General features: G+C 36.7%; 1 non-coding gene across 1 annotated transcript; it reads left to right on the forward strand.

Annotated features, from left to right (window-relative positions):
* Nucleotides 1-17,409: 17,409 nt before the first annotated feature.
* Nucleotides 17,410-17,513, forward strand: LOC132642953 (U6 spliceosomal RNA). Its single transcript, XR_009583423.1, has one exon. It is a non-coding gene; the product is annotated as a U6 spliceosomal RNA (small nuclear RNA).
* Nucleotides 17,514-19,840: the final 2,327 nt, after the last annotated feature.

A 19,840-nucleotide genomic window follows, 5' to 3' on the forward strand; every position in this document is an offset into this window, starting at 1 on the left:
TATGCTAGTGAGGATCATCATCGACTGCATTCCGAAAGTATCCCTCTTGTTTGAGCATATGATAAAGGGACTAGTCAAACTTAATTGTAGCAGCAGTCACCCTAGGATGAATTATTGCAGATGCAAAGTCTTCCTCTATATCTGACTCATCACCAAACACGTTCTCGACTGGAAGTCTGGCATCTGTCATGGTCACCTAGTTTACAAGGTATCAAATTCCTCGGCAACGGTGGCAAAATTTGATACACTCAAATTACAACTTTTAATAGAATAAAGTGGATGATGTCAATATAGTAACCCAACAAAGTTTGGGTCAAATCCTACTGAGAATAAGGTGTGAAAAGTTTACTAAACAAGTATTATACTAATCTTACGATCCTAGCGTATTCTAGGAAAAGGGTTTTATAAGAGTTTTGGTTTGTGGACTAATTTAAAGTGACTAGTAATTTAAAGTAGTAAATATATGGGTAAAAAGAACCAAGGTTTTGTCCCCTTAAGATAAAGCGTATGATCATGAGTCTTGATCTTGATATACTTCTAATGGATCATTTTATGAATGGACTTAACCTCTATATGAATCTAGATTATTTCCTAATAAGAAAAGATTATTTCTTTCTATGTTTTTCCCAAAGATAAGAAAGTATGCATGAAGAACCATCAATTATGCCAAGTAAATCCCTCTTATTCCTAAGTGAATTTATTAAACAAGGTTTAAAGCCTTGAGTTCTTGTTATTTGTTCTTACCAAACCCTAGTTATTTTTTCAAATAAACCAAAGTTTATGGCGTTAGCTAATGTTTGCAACCACTAACTATATGATTAAAACGAAGAACAAATAAACCCTAACAATCCATTATGCGTATATCAACCACAATCCCCAATCACAAAACACTCATCCTTGGGTTCACGACCTTAGTAAAGAAATTTAGCTACTCATAAAAGAAGAAGAACAATAATAAATAATTGAGATTCATAATGCTTACGAATGATTTATTTGAATTGAAGAGAAAATAATTGCAATTGTTTGTAATCCCCAAAAGAATTCAAAAACTATGAGTATTCAATGCTAAGGAATTAAAACTGAAATCTGGTGAATTGTAGCATATAAGAAACCTACATCACGTATTTATAATGGTCTAAGTCGTAAAAAAATAAGTTGACAAAATTGCCCTCTTCAGATCAACATACGGACCGTAAATATTATACGGTCCGTAAAATCTGCTACTTCTATTTGTAAAATCTCCTTCTACTGCCTAGATCTACGCTCCCTTTTGACGGACCGTAAATATTTTATGGTCCGTAGATTCTTCCTTCAGTTGAGACTTCCTATAAATGATCTACAGTGGGATTTATGGACCGTAAATAATATACAGTCCGTACTTTCTGCCGTGAATTTCCTCTTCAGGTGCGACTTCTCTATCGTTTTGCTCCGTAAAAATCCCAACTTCAGTTACTTCTCTTTCTTGAACATCTTTTTAAGCCATTTTCATGACTTTCGCCACAAACACGATAAATACCTGTAACATAACACAAACACATCAAAAGACCCAAACTTGCTTGAAAAACAAGTAAAACTCGCCGTCAAAAAGCATTAAATGTGTCAAAATTTCGCGATACATCAACCTGTTCCTCCTCCAAAATCACCTCTGGGTCCGAAGTCATATCTCTAGCATGCGCTCGAGCAACAACTGATGTTCATCCTTGGAATGGTGTAGAAATGTGGACTCTTACTCTTCCTCTCTCTCTACCATGTCTCCTACCTCTCCCACAAGCAACTAGGGTAGTAGGTGCAGGTGTGGGATCCTGGTCTCCATCTGCGGGTGATCGTGCCGTCACCATCTGTGAGAGAGTGAAACAAAGAAACTCATAAGAATCATGTACACACGATAAGGAATGAGAAATTAGAGTTTTCCTAGATGTCCTATAGCCTCTCAAAGATAAATACGGAGCTCATTGTACCGATCCTCAAGACTCTATTAGACATTGTTCTTGTACTTGTGAGACCAATTAACCTAAGGCTCTGATATCAATTTGTCACGGCCCAATTTCATAAGTCACGAGGCACTAACTCCCCCGAGTCAGTAAGTAATCCACAACCCACTGATTAAGTAGTTTAAGTAAGAAATAAAATGGAATAAACATACAAGTCGACTTTTAAGTCTTTAAAACACCTTATAGTCATAAAATGTGGAAATAAAAGTACAACCATCACCGAATCTAATTTCACTACTACAAGAGCAAACTAAATAGAGTACAAGCTTGGGAATACATCCCGAAAATACATAAGTGTTCCGAAACAAAAGATATAACGTAAAGATAACAAAAGAAGATCCGGTCCCATGGATCAACTGATGCCTCACCCTGTATCGTCTAGATAGTCTCCTCAACGGCCAGAAACATCCCGAGATCCACTCATACTAGGAATAGAATATGCACACAAAAGGTGCAGTAAATGAGTACAGGAAAAGAATGTGTACACAGAGCATCATCGACCAACCCTAACGAAAAAGGAGACGAGGGTTGGCATACAAATTACTACTTCCACACTTAACCGCGATTAGTCTACAAAGCAATATTCATAATAATTCCAACAACTTCAAGTTATAAGCCTAGGTAAAAGCTACTAATACATAAGTCTGTCAAGTTTCCAAGTAAACAATTAAGACAAATCAGGTAATCAACTCAACACAAATCACAATCAAGTAATCAAAGAGGTAGTATGATATGAAATGATATGATATTCTATGCAATGCAAGGCCTTTTTCCATCTCCTGGTACACACACATTCGAACATTAACGAATTATGACCCATTCGGGACTCGCGAGGTCCATATACAAGCCCATGACCATTTTCCTTCGGGTTTCCTAGCCCTTAGGCTTTCAATCATCAAACATAGCCCATAGGCTTACAATAAATGTCAGTTGGCCAATCTGGCTCATATCACTGTCATCACTCCGTCCGGAACCATTCACCCTGGGACTTTACACGCGTATCCTCAAATGCTCGTGAGATACAATAAACAACATGAATAAGGCATGCACAATAACAAGAAATCAATCTATACTATAAGCTAATGCCCAAAGCGTGGCATTAAGAACGGACTATACAATTGAAATTACACAAATACTGTTATCATGACACCGGTACTCGATACAAGTGCTCGTAAACACACAAATATGGAGACCCACTTTAGTTACCCATTTCCCTCTTATTAGTCCAATTTAACCAACCATGACACTTAAGTTAAGGTTCACAGTCTCAACATACCTGGAATAGGAGTCTGAAAATCACAACGAGGCCTTGCCTTTCGTAGAGCCTCCAAACGATCCCGATCTATTCAAGCACAAATTATATGTAATCATACGAGTCAATCGATACCCATATCAACCCATAAAAGATTTGGGCCTAGAAGTCATCCCAAAACCCGTTCTAAACCCGAAGGTCAAAATCCTATTTTCGTAGGAACATTGGGTTCAATAGGGTCAAATTATTATTCTATGAAGTCATATGAATCCAATGATACCCATATTAATATACTTAAAATCCGAACCCAAAAGTCACCCAAAATAGGATTCTGAGCCACAAAGGGCAAAATAGGAAATTCGACCTTAAATAAGTTTACCCAACATCTATGGAGTCTTTTCCCCAAGAATGAATCAAATCCTACATCAATTTAATGCTCAAAACAAGAATTCACAATTTCTAATTTAGGGTTCATATTCTCCCAAATCCCCTCCTTAATTCTTGATTTCTACCATGGAAATCTCTACTAATTAATGATATAAATGTAAAAAGGAGGTTAGAAAGTTACCCACTTGATGAACCTTGCAAATCCCCTTAGGAATCTCGTTAATCCAAGGTCTAGAGTTCAAAAATATATGAATGGGGGTTTAAACTAGAAATGGGATCTTTAATTTTGTCTAGGTGAAATTTAATCATCACGAACGCGATAAAGCACTGCGATTCCGAGAGCTGACCGGGCCCAAAGCTACGGGAACGCGACCAGTCAACTGCGACCCCTTAGGTCCCCGCTTTTCACGAACACGAGACCTTCTTCACGAGCACGAGGAATGAAACCAGAAAGTATTGAACAAGAAAAATCTAGTTTTTACAATTTCACTCCAAAAACCCAAGACTCATTTCGGACCTCCCGGATACAAACCAAGTATGTATTTTAGCTATGTAACACGTTACGAACTCACTCACACACTCAGAGTTTCTAAAAGAGGTCCTCTCTACCCGATCAACCCCAAATGCCTTAAAACTAGAATTCCAATCAAATGACCAAAATAACCTAGATTCCCTTGGGAACCGAACCGACTGCCCTACCAAATCATAATCGGCATTTCAAACCTAATGGAATCAGTGAAACTTCCAAAAATACTCATTTACTCCCGATGTTGACTTTGGTTAACCAACACTTACAAATTTCCACTCCATTTTTTCACTCAAATCACATCTGAATGCCTTAGGAATCACGCCACCCATCCCTTCAAGTCAAATGTACTCTATTGAAGCTAGGGAAGGGTCAACGGGAATTAAAAAAAAAAAAGACCTAACGGGTTGCTACATTCTTTCAGCAAAAACTGTTTATTTTGAAAAAGACTATTATAGTAATACCTTTTCAGAGAAGTACTTTGAAAAAATAATTTTTGTGCTTGACCTCTTTTGAGAAATGTGTTTCTTCTTCCGGTATATGATAAATGGAATTTGTTTTGTCATGTTTTGTGTGCATTTAGTTTTGTCATTTTTAAAATCCTTCCTCTTTTTTACATGAACATCATTTCTACCTATTGTAACTTGTTTACTTTTCTAAAAGTTTTAAATTTTAATATATTAAATTCACGGTATTCCACATTGATAATTAAGTTTTAGAGAATTCGACGCTATATGACAAAAAAGAAGCCTTAATTACCAGTTTTAAAATTATCAAACATAACAATACTTTTCAAAATACAGCAGTTTAGGGAAATAGGAGATCCTTGATTCTAGGGTCATAGTTTGGTCTCTTTCTAGCACTCAGGACCGACTCAAGGCCAAAGCCACTAAAGCAATGACTTTAGGCTCCCAAATTTTTGGGGCCCCATTTTTTTATTAAATTTTATTGTTAACTTGTTTAAAAAATTAGTGTGACTTATCGTACTTTTATGTAATTTCTGAATATGTAAATTATCTTTCAAAAAAAAAAAATTAAAGATTGTATAACCTAACTGTAATCCTTATTTACCAAAGACTCCCGCTGCTGACACATTCCTCTCCCCAAATCCATTCGTCGTCTTAACTTCAACCAGCGAAGATTATCAGTTAGATGTGTTTGGCCTTGTCGGCTTATATTTTGGATATCATTTTGTTAACCTCATCGGCTTATGTACATTGATATGGGCTTAGTTCCTAATGTTGATATAAAGGTATTGTTGCCGAATGGGATTCGTATGATTGATGAATAGAAATGTATGATTGAATATGTGGCTCACCTAGATGTGAATGTAAAGGTATGTTTAGAGGTGCCCGGGTGGGCTAGCACTGGGTGCCCGTCGCGGCACTCTGGTTGGGTCGTGACATTGCACTTGGTACATTCCAAGCAGTATGCCTGTGATATCTTTACAAACGTTTACCTTCTTCGACTTCCTCTGATCAAGCCTCTTCATCAGTAAAGAGATATTCGTGGCCAGTTGTGCCAATGTCTGCTGCATCTCTATCAGAATATGATATGGGAAACCATGGTTCAGACTCCTATCCAAATATTCTTTGTACCTCTCCCAAGCCTCAAAAAGTTTCTCCCCATGACGTTGTTTGAACTCGTAAATTTGATCACGAATCTCAGCTCTTTTACTCGGAGGATACCACTTCCTGAGAAATATTTTAACCATCTCTTCCCATGTACCAATAGAATTTTGGGGCAGCTTTGTGAACCATTTTCTCGCATTTCCGACTAATGAATATATGAAGAGTTTCAACCGAACCGCTTCTTGAGACACACCCCTTTGGATATGATGAGAGCATACCTCTAGAAAGTTTGTTATATGCTAGTGAGGATCATCATCGACTGCATTCCGAAAGTATCCCTCTTGTTTGAGCATATGATAAAGGGACTAGTCAAACTTAATTGTAGCAGCAGTCACCCTAGGATGAATTATTGCAGATGCAAAGTCTTCCTCTATATCTGACTCATCACCAAACACGTTCTCGACTGGAAGTCTGGCATCTGTCATGGTCACCTAGTTTACAAGGTATCAAATTCCTCGGCAACGGTGGCAAAATTTGATACACTCAAATTACAACTTTTAATAGAATAAAGTGGATGATGTCAATATAGTAACCCAACAAAGTTCGGGTCAAATCCTACTGAGAATAAGGTGTGAAAAGTTTACTAAACAAGTATTATACTAATCTTACGATCCTAGCGTATTCTAGGAAAAGGGTTTTATAAGAGTTTTGGTTTGTGGACTAATTTAAAGTGACTAGTAATTTAAAGTAGTAAATATATGGGTAAAAAGAACCAAGGTTTTGTCCCCTTAAGATAAAGCGTATGATCATGAGTCTTGATCTTGATATACTTCTAATGGATCATTTTATGAATGGACTTAACCTCTATATGAATCTAGATTATTTCCTAATAAGAAAAGATTATTTCTTTCTATGTTTTTCCCAAAGATAAGAAAGTATGCATGAAGAACCATCAATTATGCCAAGTAAATCCCTCTTATTCCTAAGTGAATTTATTAAACAAGGTTTAAAGCCTTGAGTTCTTGTTATTTGTTCTTGCCAAACCCTAGTTATTTTTTCAAATAAACCAAAGTTTATGGCGTTAGCTAATGTTTGCAACCACTAACTATATGATTAAAACGAAGAACAAATAAACCCTAACAATCCATTATGCGTATATCAACCACAATCCCCAATCACAAAACACTCATCCTTGGGTTCACGACCTTAGTAAAGAAATTTAGCTACTCATAAAAGAAGAAGAACAATAATAAATAATTGAGATTCATAATGCTTACGAATGATTTATTTGAATTGAAGAGAAAATAATTGCAATTGTTTGTAATCCCCAAAAGAATTCAAAAACTATGAGTATTCAATGCTAAGGAATTAAAACTGAAATCTGGTGAATTGTAGCATATAAGAAACCTACATCACGTATTTATAATGGTCTAAGTCGTAAAAAAATAAGTTGACAAAATTGCCCTCTTCAGATCAACATACGGACCGTAAATATTATACGGTCCGTAAAATCTGCTACTTCTATTTGTAAAATCTCCTTCTACTGCCTAGATCTACGCTCCCTTTTGACGGACCGTAAATATTTTATGGTCCGTAGATTCTTCCTTCAGTTGAGACTTCCTATAAATGATCTACAGTGGGATTTATGGACCGTAAATAATATACAGTCCGTACTTTCTGCCGTGAATTTCCTCTTCAGGTGCGACTTCTCTATCGTTTTGCTCCGTAAAAATCCCAACTTCAGTTACTTCTCTTTCTTGAACATCTTTTTAAGCCATTTTCATGACTTTCGCCACAAACACGATAAATACCTGTAACATAACACAAACACATCAAAAGACCCAAACTTGCTTGAAAAACAAGTAAAACTCGCCGTCAAAAAGCATTAAATGTGTCAAAATTTCGCGATACATCAACCTGTTCCTCCTCCAAAATCACCTCTGGGTCCGAAGTCATATCTCTAGCATGCGCTCGAGCAACAACTGATGTTCATCCTTGGAATGGTGTAGAAATGTGGACTCTTACTCTTCCTCTCTCTCTACCATGTCTCCTACCTCTCCCACAAGCAACTAGGGTAGTAGGTGCAGGTGTGGGATCCTGGTCTCCATCTGCGGGTGATCGTGCCGTCACCATCTGTGAGAGAGTGAAACAAAGAAACTCATAAGAATCATGTACACACGATAAGGAATGAGAAATTAGAGTTTTCCTAGATGTCCTATAGCCTCTCAAAGATAAATACGGAGCTCATTGTACCGATCCTCAAGACTCTATTAGACATTGTTCTTGTACTTGTGAGACCAATTAACCTAAGGCTCTGATATCAATTTGTCACGGCCCAATTTCATAAGTCACGAGGCACTAACTCCCCCGAGTCAGTAAGTAATCCACAACCCACTGATTAAGTAGTTTAAGTAAGAAATAAAATGGAATAAACATACAAGTCGACTTTTAAGTCTTTAAAACACCTTATAGTCATAAAATGTGGAAATAAAAGTACAACCATCACCGAATCTAATTTCACTACTACAAGAGCAAACTAAATAGAGTACAAGCTTGGGAATACATCCCGAAAATACATAAGTGTTCCGAAACAAAAGATATAACGTAAAGATAACAAAAGAAGATCCGGTCCCATGGATCAACTGATGCCTCACCCTGTAATTTTCTAGATAGTCTCCTCAACGGCCAGAAACATCCCGAGATCCACTCATACTAGGAATAGAATATGCACACAAAAGGTGCAGTAAATGAGTACAGGAAAAGAATGTGTACACAGAGCATCATCGACCAACCCTAACGAAAAAGGAGACGAGGGTTGGCATACAAATTACTACTTCCACACTTAACCGCGATTAGTCTACAAAGCAATATTCATAATAATTCCAACAACTTCAAGTTATAAGCCTAGGTAAAAGCTACTAATACATAAGTCTGTCAAGTTTCCAAGTAAACAATTAAGACAAATCAGGTAATCAACTCAACACAAATCACAATCAAGTAATCAAAGAGGTAGTATGATATGAAATGATATGATATTCTATGCAATGCAAGGCCTTTTTCCATCTCCTGGTACACACACATTCGAACATTAACGAATTATGACCCATTCGGGACTCGCGAGGTCCATATACAAGCCCATGACCATTTTCCTTCGGGTTTCCTAGCCCTTAGGCTTTCAATCATCAAACATAGCCCATAGGCTTACAATAAATGTCAGTTGGCCAATCTGGCTCATATCACTGTCATCACTCCGTCCGGAACCATTCACCCTGGGACTTTACACGCGTATCCTCAAATGCTCGTGAGATACAATAAACAACATGAATAAGGCATGCACAATAACAAGAAATCAATCTATACTATAAGCTAATGCCCAAAGCGTGGCATTAAGAACGGACTATACAATTGAAATTACACAAATACTGTTATCATGACACCGGTACTCGATACAAGTGCTCGTAAACACACAAATATGGAGACCCACTTTAGTTACCCATTTCCCTCTTATTAGTCCAATTTAACCAACCATGACACTTAAGTTAAGGTTCACAGTCTCAACATACCTGGAATAGGAGTCTGAAAATCACAACGAGGCCTTGCCTTTCGTAGAGCCTCCAAACGATCCCGATCTATTCAAGCACAAATTATATGTAATCATACGAGTCAATCGATACCCATATCAACCCATAAAAGATTTGGGCCTAGAAGTCATCCCAAAACCCGTTCTAAACCCGAAGGTCAAAATCCTATTTTCGTAGGAACATTGGGTTCAATAGGGTCAAATTATTATTCTATGAAGTCATATGAATCCAATGATACCCATATTAATATACTTAAAATCCGAACCCAAAAGTCACCCAAAATAGGATTCTGAGCCACAAAGGGCAAAATAGGAAATTCGACCTTAAATAAGTTTACCCAACATCTATGGAGTCTTTTCCCCAAGAATGAATCAAATCCTACATCAATTTAATGCTCAAAACAAGAATTCACAATTTCTAATTTAGGGTTCATATTCTCCCAAATCCCCTCCTTAATTCTTGATTTCTACCATGGAAATCTCTACTAATTAATGATATAAATGTAAAAAGGAGGTTAGAAAGTTACCCACTTGATGAACCTTGCAAATCCCCTTAGGAATCTCGTTAATCCAAGGTCTAGAGTTCAAAAATATATGAATGGGGGTTTAAACTAGAAATGGGATCTTTAATTTTGTCTAGGTGAAATTTAATCATCACGAACGCGATAAAGCACTGCGATTCCGAGAGCTGACCGGGCCCAAAGCTACGGGAACGCGACCAGTCAACTGCGACCCCTTAGGTCCCCGCTTTTCACGAACACGAGACCTTCTTCACGAGCACGAGGAATGAAACCAGAAAGTATTGAACAAGAAAAATCTAGTTTTTACAATTTCACTCCAAAAACCCAAGACTCATTTCGGACCTCCCGGATACAAACCAAGTATGTATTTTAGCTATGTAACACGTTACGAACTCACTCACACACTCAGAGTTTCTAAAAGAGGTCCTCTCTACCCGATCAACCCCAAATGCCTTAAAACTAGAATTCCAATCAAATGACCAAAATAACCTAGATTCCCTTGGGAACCGAACCGACTGCCCTACCAAATCATAATCGGCATTTCAAACCTAATGGAATCAGTGAAACTTCCAAAAATACTCATTTACTCCCGATGTTGACTTTGGTTAACCAACACTTACAAATTTCCACTCCATTTTTTCACTCAAATCACATCTGAATGCCTTAGGAATCACGCCACCCATCCCTTCAAGTCAAATGTACTCTATTGAAGCTAGGGAAGGGTCAACGGGAATTAAAAAAAAAAAAGACCTAACGGGTTGCTACATTCTTTCAGCAAAAACTGTTTATTTTGAAAAAGACTATTATAGTAATACCTTTTCAGAGAAGTACTTTGAAAAAATAATTTTTGTGCTTGACCTCTTTTGAGAAATGTGTTTCTTCTTCCGGTATATGATAAATGGAATTTGTTTTGTCATGTTTTGTGTGCATTTAGTTTTGTCATTTTTAAAATCCTTCCTCTTTTTTACATGAACATCATTTCTACCTATTGTAACTTGTTTACTTTTCTAAAAGTTTTAAATTTTAATATATTAAATTCACGGTATTCCACATTGATAATTAAGTTTTAGAGAATTCGACGCTATATGACAAAAAAGAAGCCTTAATTACCAGTTTTAAAATTATCAAACATAACAATACTTTTCAAAATACAGCAGTTTAGGGAAATAGGAGATCCTTGATTCTAGGGTCATAGTTTGGTCTCTTTCTAGCACTCAGGACCGACTCAAGGCCAAAGCCACTAAAGCAATGACTTTAGGCTCCCAAATTTTTGGGGCCCCATTTTTTTATTAAATTTTATTGTTAACTTGTTTAAAAAATTAGTGTGACTTATCGTACTTTTATGTAATTTCTGAATATGTAAATTATCTTTCAAAAAAAAAAAATTAAAGATTGTATAACCTAACTGTAATCCTTATTTACCAAAGACTCCCGCTGCTGACACATTCCTCTCCCCAAATCCATTCGTCGTCTTAACTTCAACCAGCGAAGATTATCAGTTAGATGTGTTTGGCCTTGTCGGCTTATATTTTGGATATCATTTTGTTAACCTCATCGGCTTATGTACATTGATATGGGCTTAGTTCCTAATGTTGATATAAAGGTATTGTTGCCGAATGGGATTCGTATGATTGATGAATAGAAATGTATGATTGAATATGTGGCTCACCTAGATGTGAATGTAAAGGTATGTTTAGAGGTGCCCGGGTGGGCTAGCACTGGGTGCCCGTCGCGGCACTCTGGTTGGGTCGTGACATTGCACTTGGTACATTCCAAGCAGTATGTCTGAGATATCTTTACAAACGTTTACCTTCTTCGACTTCCTCTGATCAAGCCTCTTCATCAGTAAAGAGATATTCGTGGCCAGTTGTGCCAATGTCTGCTGCATCTCTATCAGAATATGATATGGGAAACCATGGTTCAGACTCCTATCCAAATATTCTTTGTACCTCTCCCAAGCCTCAAAAAGTTTCTCCCCATGACGTTGTTTGAACTCGTAAATTTGATCACGAATCTCAGCTCTTTTACTCGGAGGATACCACTTCCTGAGAAATATTTTAACCATCTCTTCCCATGTACCAATAGAATTTTGGGGCAGCTTTGTGAACCATTTTCTCGCATTTCCGACTAATGAATATATGAAGAGTTTCAACCGAACCGCTTCTTGAGACACACCCCTTTGGATATGATGAGAGCATACCTCTAGAAAGTTTGTTATATGCTAGTGAGGATCATCATCGACTGCATTCCGAAAGTATCCCTCTTGTTTGAGCATATGATAAAGGGACTAGTCAAACTTAATTGTAGCAGCAGTCACCCTAGGATGAATTATTGCAGATGCAAAGTCTTCCTCTATATCTGACTCATCACCAAACACGTTCTCGACTGGAAGTCTGGCATCTGTCATGGTCACCTAGTTTACAAGGTATCAAATTCCTCGGCAACGGTGGCAAAATTTGATACACTCAAATTACAACTTTTAATAGAATAAAGTGGATGATGTCAATATAGTAACCCAACAAAGTTCGGGTCAAATCCTACTGAGAATAAGGTGTGAAAAGTTTACTAAACAAGTATTATACTAATCTTACGATCCTAGCGTATTCTAGGAAAAGGGTTTTATAAGAGTTTTGGTTTGTGGACTAATTTAAAGTGACTAGTAATTTAAAGTAGTAAATATATGGGTAAAAAGAACCAAGGTTTTGTCCCCTTAAGATAAAGCGTATGATCATGAGTCTTGATCTTGATATACTTCTAATGGATCATTTTATGAATGGACTTAACCTCTATATGAATCTAGATTATTTCCTAATAAGAAAAGATTATTTCTTTCTATGTTTTTCCCAAAGATAAGAAAGTATGCATGAAGAACCATCAATTATGCCAAGTAAATCCCTCTTATTCCTAAGTGAATTTATTAAACAAGGTTTAAAGCCTTGAGTTCTTGTTATTTGTTCTTGCCAAACCCTAGTTATTTTTTCAAATAAACCAAAGTTTATGGCGTTAGCTAATGTTTGCAACCACTAACTATATGATTAAAACGAAGAACAAATAAACCCTAACAATCCATTATGCGTATATCAACCACAATCCCCAATCACAAAACACTCATCCTTGGGTTCACGACCTTAGTAAAGAAATTTAGCTACTCATAAAAGAAGAAGAACAATAATAAATAATTGAGATTCATAATGCTTACGAATGATTTATTTGAATTGAAGAGAAAATAATTGCAATTGTTTGTAATCCCCAAAAGAATTCAAAAACTATGAGTATTCAATGCTAAGGAATTAAAACTGAAATCTGGTGAATTGTAGCATATAAGAAACCTACATCACGTATTTATAATGGTCTAAGTCGTAAAAAAATAAGTTGACAAAATTGCCCTCTTCAGATCAACATACGGACCGTAAATATTATACGGTCCGTAAAATCTGCTACTTCTATTTGTAAAATCTCCTTCTACTGCCTAGATCTACGCTCCCTTTTGACGGACCGTAAATATTTTATGGTCCGTAGATTCTTCCTTCAGTTGAGACTTCCTATAAATGATCTACAGTGGGATTTATGGACCGTAAATAATATACAGTCCGTACTTTCTGCCGTGAATTTCCTCTTCAGGTGCGACTTCTCTATCGTTTTGCTCCGTAAAAATCCCAACTTCAGTTACTTCTCTTTCTTGAACATCTTTTTAAGCCATTTTCATGACTTTCGCCACAAACACGATAAATACCTGTAACATAACACAAACACATCAAAAGACCCAAACTTGCTTGAAAAACAAGTAAAACTCGCCGTCAAAAAGCATTAAATGTGTCAAAATTTCGCGACACATCAACCTGTTCCTCCTCCAAAATCACCTCTGGGTCCGAAGTCATATCTCTAGCATGCGCTCGAGCAACAACTGATGTTCATCCTTGGAATGGTGTAGAAATGTGGACTCTTACTCTTCCTCTCTCTCTACCATGTCTCCTACCTCTCCCACAAGCAACTAGGGTAGTAGGTGCAGGTGTGGGATCCTGGTCTCCATCTGCGGGTGATCGTGCCGTCACCATCTGTGAGAGAGTGAAACAAAGAAACTCATAAGAATCATGTACACACGATAAGGAATGAGAAATTAGAGTTTTCCTAGATGTCCTATAGCCTCTCAAAGATAAATACGGAGCTCATTGTACCGATCCTCAAGACTCTATTAGACATTGTTCTTGTACTTGTGAGACCAATTAACCTAAGGCTCTGATATCAATTTGTCACGACCCAATTTCATAAGTCACGAGGCACTAACTCCCCCGAGTCAGTAAGTAATCCACAACCCACTGATTAAGTAGTTTAAGTAAGAAATAAAATGGAATAAACATACAAGTCGACTTTTAAGTCTTTAAAACACCTTATAGTCATAAAATGTGGAAATAAAAGTACAACCATCACCGAATCTAATTTCACTACTACAAGAGCAAACTAAATAGAGTACAAGCTTGGGAATACATCCCGAAAATACATAAGTGTTCCGAAACAAAAGATATAACGTAAAGATAACAAAAGAAGATCCGGTCCCATGGATCAACTGATGCCTCACCCTGTATCGTCTAGATAGTCTCCTCAACGGCCAGCAACATCCCGAGATCCACTCATACTAGGAATAGAATATGCACACAAAAGGTGCAGCAAATGAGTACAGGAAAAGAATGTGTACACAGAGCATCATCGACCAACCCTAACGAAAAAGGAGACGAGGGTTGGCATACAAATTACTACTTCCACACTTAACCGCGATTAGTCTACAAAGCAATATTCATAATAATTCCAACAACTTCAAGTTATAAGCCTAGGTAAAAGCTACTAATACATAAGTCTGTCAAGTTTCCAAGTAAACAATTAAGACAAATCAGGTAATCAACTCAACACAAATCACAATCAAGTAATCAAAGAGGTAGTATGATATGAAATGATATGATATTCTATGCAATGCAAGGCCTTTTTCCATCTCCTGGTACACACACATTCGAACATTAACGAATTATGACCCATTCGGGACTCGCGAGGTCCATATACAAGCCCATGACCATTTTCCTTCGGGTTTCCTAGCCCTTAGGCTTTCAATCATCAAACATAGCCCATAGGCTTACAATAAATGTCAGTTGGCCAATCTGGCTCATATCACTGTCATCACTCCGTCCGGAACCATTCACCCTGGGACTTTACACGCGTATCCTCAAATGCTCGTGAGATACAATAAACAACATGAATAAGGCATGCACAATAACAAGAAATCAATCTATGCCGCAAAGACTCAACCTTTAGCTCTTTCCAATTTTAAACGAGTATTTAAGAGTGATAAAACACATAATCACAATGAGACAGGTAATAAGCATAGAATCAGTAAATAAGGACCTCATATCCCAATCACAGACACATATCAATCTATACTATAAGCTAATGCCCAAAGCGTGGCATTAAGAACGGACTATACAATTGAAATTACACAAATACTGTTATCATGACACCGGTACTCGATACAAGTGCTCGTAAACACACAAATATCGAGACCCCCTTTAGTTACCCATTTCCCTCTTATTAGTCCAATTTAACCAACCATGACACTTAAGTTAAGGTTCACAGTCTCAACATACCTGGAATAGGAGTCTGAAAATCACAACGAGGCCTTGCCTTGAGTAGAGCCTCCAAACGATCCCGATCTATTCAAGCACAAGTTATATGTAATCATACGAGTCAATCGATACCCATATCAACCCATAAAAGATTTGGGCCTAGAAGTCATCCCAAAACCCGTTCTAAACCCGAAGGTCAAAATCCTACTTTCGTAGGAACATTGGGTTCAATAGGGTCAAATTATTATTCTATGAAGTCATATGAATCCAATGATACCCATATTAATATACTTAAAATCCGAACCCAAAAGTCACCCAAAATAGGATTTTGAGCCACAAAGGGCAAAATAGGAAATTCGACCTTAAATAAGTTTACCCAACATCTATGGAGTCTTTTCCCCAAGAATGAATCAAATCCTACATCAATTTAATTCTCAAAACAAGAATTCACAATTTCTAATTTAGTGTTCATATTCTCCCAAATCCCCTCCTTAATTCTTGATTTCTACCATGGAAATCTCTACTAATTAATGATATAAATGTAAAAAGGAGGTTAGAAAGTTACCCACTTGATGAACCTTGCAAATCCCCTTAGGAATCTCGTTAATCCAAGGTCTAGAGTTCAAAAATATGTGAATGGGGATTTAAACTAGAAATGGGATCTTTAATTTTGTCTAGGTGAAATTTAATCATCACGAACGCGATAAAGCACTGCGATTGCGAGAGCTGACCGGGCCCAAAGCTATGGGAACGCGACCAGTCAACTGCGACCCCTTAGGTACCCGCTTTTCACGAACACGAGACCTTCTTCACGAGCACGAGGAATGAAACCAGAAAGTATTGAACAAGAAAAATCTAGTTTTTACTATTTCACTCCAAAAACCCAAGACTCATTTCGGACCTCCCGGATACAAACCAAGTATGTATTTTAGCTATGTAACACGTTACGAACTCACTCACACACTCAGAGTTTCTAAAAGAGGTCCTCTCTACCCGATCAACCCCAAATGCTTTAAAACTAGAATTCCAATCAAATGACCAAAATAACCTAGATTCCCTTGGGAACCGAACCGACTGCCCTACCAAATCATAATCGGCATTTCAAACCTAATGGAATCAGTGAAACTTCCAAAAATACTCATTTACTCCCGATGTTGACTTTGGTTAACCAACACTTACAAATTTCCACTCCATTTTTTCACTCAAATCACATCTGAATGCCTTAGGAACCACGCCACCCATCCCTTCAAGTCAAATGTACTCTATTGAAGCTAGGGAAGGGTCAACGGGAATTAAAAAAAAAAAGACCTAACGGGTTGCTACATTCTTTCAGCAAAAACTGTTTATTTTGAAAAAGACTATTATAGTAATACCTTTTCAGAGAAGTACTTTGAAAAAATAATTTTTGTGCTTGACCTCTTTTGAGAAATGTGTTTCTTCTTCCGGTATATGATAAATGGAATTTGTTTTGTCATGTTTTGTGTGCATTTAGTTTTGTCATTTTTAAAATCCTTCCTCTTTTTTACATGAACATCATTTCTACCTATTGTAACTTGTTTACTTTTCTAAAAGTTTTAAATTTTAATATATTAAATTCACGGTATTCCACATTGATAATTAATTTTTAGAGAATTCTACGCTATGTGACAAAAAAGAAGCCTTAATTACCAGTTTTAAAATTATCAAACATAACAATACTTTTCAAAATACAGCAGTTTAGGGAAATAGGAGATCCTTGATTCTAGGGTCATAGTTTGGTCTCTTTCTAGCACTCAGGACCGACTCAAGGCCAAAGCCACTAAAGCAATGACTTTAGGCTCCCAAATTTTTGGGGCCCCATTTTTTTATTAAGTTTTATTGTTAACTTGTTTAAAAAATTAGTGTGACTTATCGTACTTTTATGTAATTTCTGAATATGTAAATTATCTTTCAAAAACAAATAATTAAAGATTGTATAACCTAACTGTAATCCTTATTTACCAAAGACATCCGATAAAAGTGAAATGATACAGAGAAGATTATCATGGCCTCTTTGTAAGGATGACATGCACAAATAAAAAAATGGTCCAAATTCATGTTTACTTGTCTTCTGATGCCTAGCTACATCGGATTGACTACTACCTCGAGAACTCCGCTTCGATATCATCTAGAGTGTATATTTGAGGGTAGCATACTTTCTTTTTCTACTGCACCAACTTTCTTTCTTCTCCTTTCCTTTCAGAGAAGAAGGACAACTCATGTTCGTGATCCCTACCTGGGAATCACTTTACTTCTTCTCTCCTTCACTTCCTTCGTTCTCCCCATGCTTTCTCCCCTCCCCCCCCCCCCCCCCCCCGGCCCTTCGCTGGAGCCATAGACTTCTCCCAAGACCTTAAGGTTTTCTTCTATTCATCTTTCTTTTCAATTTGACCTATTTTTGTTTTGTAAAGAACAAAAGAGAAGAAGTTGTAAAAGCCATGAGAGAGAACTCCGGCGAAAAAGAAAACTACAGTGAAGAGAAAAGAAATAGGTAAAGTCGGCAGGTGGGATGATGACGCAGAAAGAATTTTATGGGAGAGAACTTTGATAATTTTTTTTGCATAGCAGAGATGATTGGTGGAGGAGCAACGGTTGTTATGGGTCAACAACAACTAAGATTTGTGTGATAGAGAAGACAAATTACTTTTTTTGTGGAATGTTTTGGAGGTCTTGCTATTTTTTTGCTGAAAAAAGGATAAGGTATAATTACCCCCCTAAACTTTAACTGAAATTCCCGAGACACTTTACTTTTACGGAGGTTCTATTACCTCCCTAAACTTTATAAAAGTGGAATAAATAACACCTTAACTATTGATGTAGCATAGAGAGTGTGCACACTCTCTTGAAAGCACGTGAAAGGCAAAAAGTAAGTTCAAATCTGATTAATATGGACATATGTCTTTTTAAATTGGACACTTTGCACTTAATTAGTACACATAACTAACTAACAACAAAACTTAAAGCGATATCTTAGACTCATCATCATCATCATCATCATCATCTATTGAATTGCTACATCAGGAAGCTAGATTTAAGGGTTGGGGTGCGTGTTCCTTGTTGGAATTCCAGCCGGTGTTCGAAATCGCTGGTCAAATGTTGGGTATTTTGTCGACATTCTTATAATTGATTCAAAAGTCCGATCAGAATTCTAGGTTGATTTCCAGTTTTCTATCAAACATTTAAAGGATGTTTAGCAGCAGTCACCAAAAAAATCACACACAAAAGACAGAATTTCAAAAAACAAGCGGAGAAACAATATCTTGTATTGTAGCTTTTTCAAACTCATCGACGTTCTCGCCAACGCCTAGGGTTCCGATGACCACTTCTCTCCTCAGTAGATCAACTTCATTTTCCGCTTCTTCTCATTTTTGTAAATAGTCTGAAACCCTAAACCCTAACGAAATTTCCTTCTTTTACCTCCACTTCTTCTCCATCTTCACAACTAAAAATTCTTCGGATTCAAAAGCCTTAACCGGCACGATTAGCCTTACCAAAATAAAAGTACAGTGTGTGTGTGTGTGTGTGAGAAAGAGAGAGAGAGAGAGAGAGAGAGAGAGAGAGAGAGAGAGAGAGAGAGAAGTTGCTATTAAGATGGATAGAAAGGAGATAAAAAGCTCCATTGATAAAGTAAGGAAAAGAGAATATTTTAATGGTAAAGAAAAGGAGAGAGAAAATATTTTTAATGATAAAATATATGTATAGAGAGCATGTAACACACCATTAGCTACTCATTAGGCTATGTGAGCTACGTCAGCAACTAAGGTGGTATTTATTCCACTTTTATAAATTTTAGGGGGTTAATAGGACCCCGTAAAGGTAAAGTCCTATGTGTTGACACCTAATTTTTTATCTCCCATAATTTATTTTGATTACCCCGAGTCCTTGGATATCAAATAGAGTGAAATGTATATTTTCTACAAGTCAAAATGATTTTATAAAATTATTTAGATAATATTTTGCCATTTCATTTCGCAAAATAACTCCATAAGATCATTTAGAAATTAATTTACACATTGTTTATAATTAATGTAGACCATTTGCTAAAATTAAGCAAGAAGGTAATTTAAAGCAATTATTTATTCAATTGAAAAAATTATCAGAGAAATCAATTAGCAAGCATTTGACACCGTTTAATTCAAGAAGTCTGATTAATTTAATGAATTAATCATTTTTACCCCTCGATTCTTAATTTTGCATATTCAATTTGCATTGGTACAATTTTTTGAGTTAATCATAATTAATCAAGTACTTAATTGTGGTTAATTTCATAAATTGCTCACTAAATGATTAATTGGGGTCACAATTGAGATAATCAATTGTTGGTTAATTCTGACTTTAATTGAAATAGCCTATTTTCACGGGTTTAGTCAATTAGGATCATTATT

The sequence above is a fragment of the Lycium barbarum genome, chromosome 5, assembly GCF_019175385.1.
Source record: "Lycium barbarum isolate Lr01 chromosome 5, ASM1917538v2, whole genome shotgun sequence".
NCBI lineage: Eukaryota > Viridiplantae > Streptophyta > Magnoliopsida > Solanales > Solanaceae > Lycium > Lycium barbarum.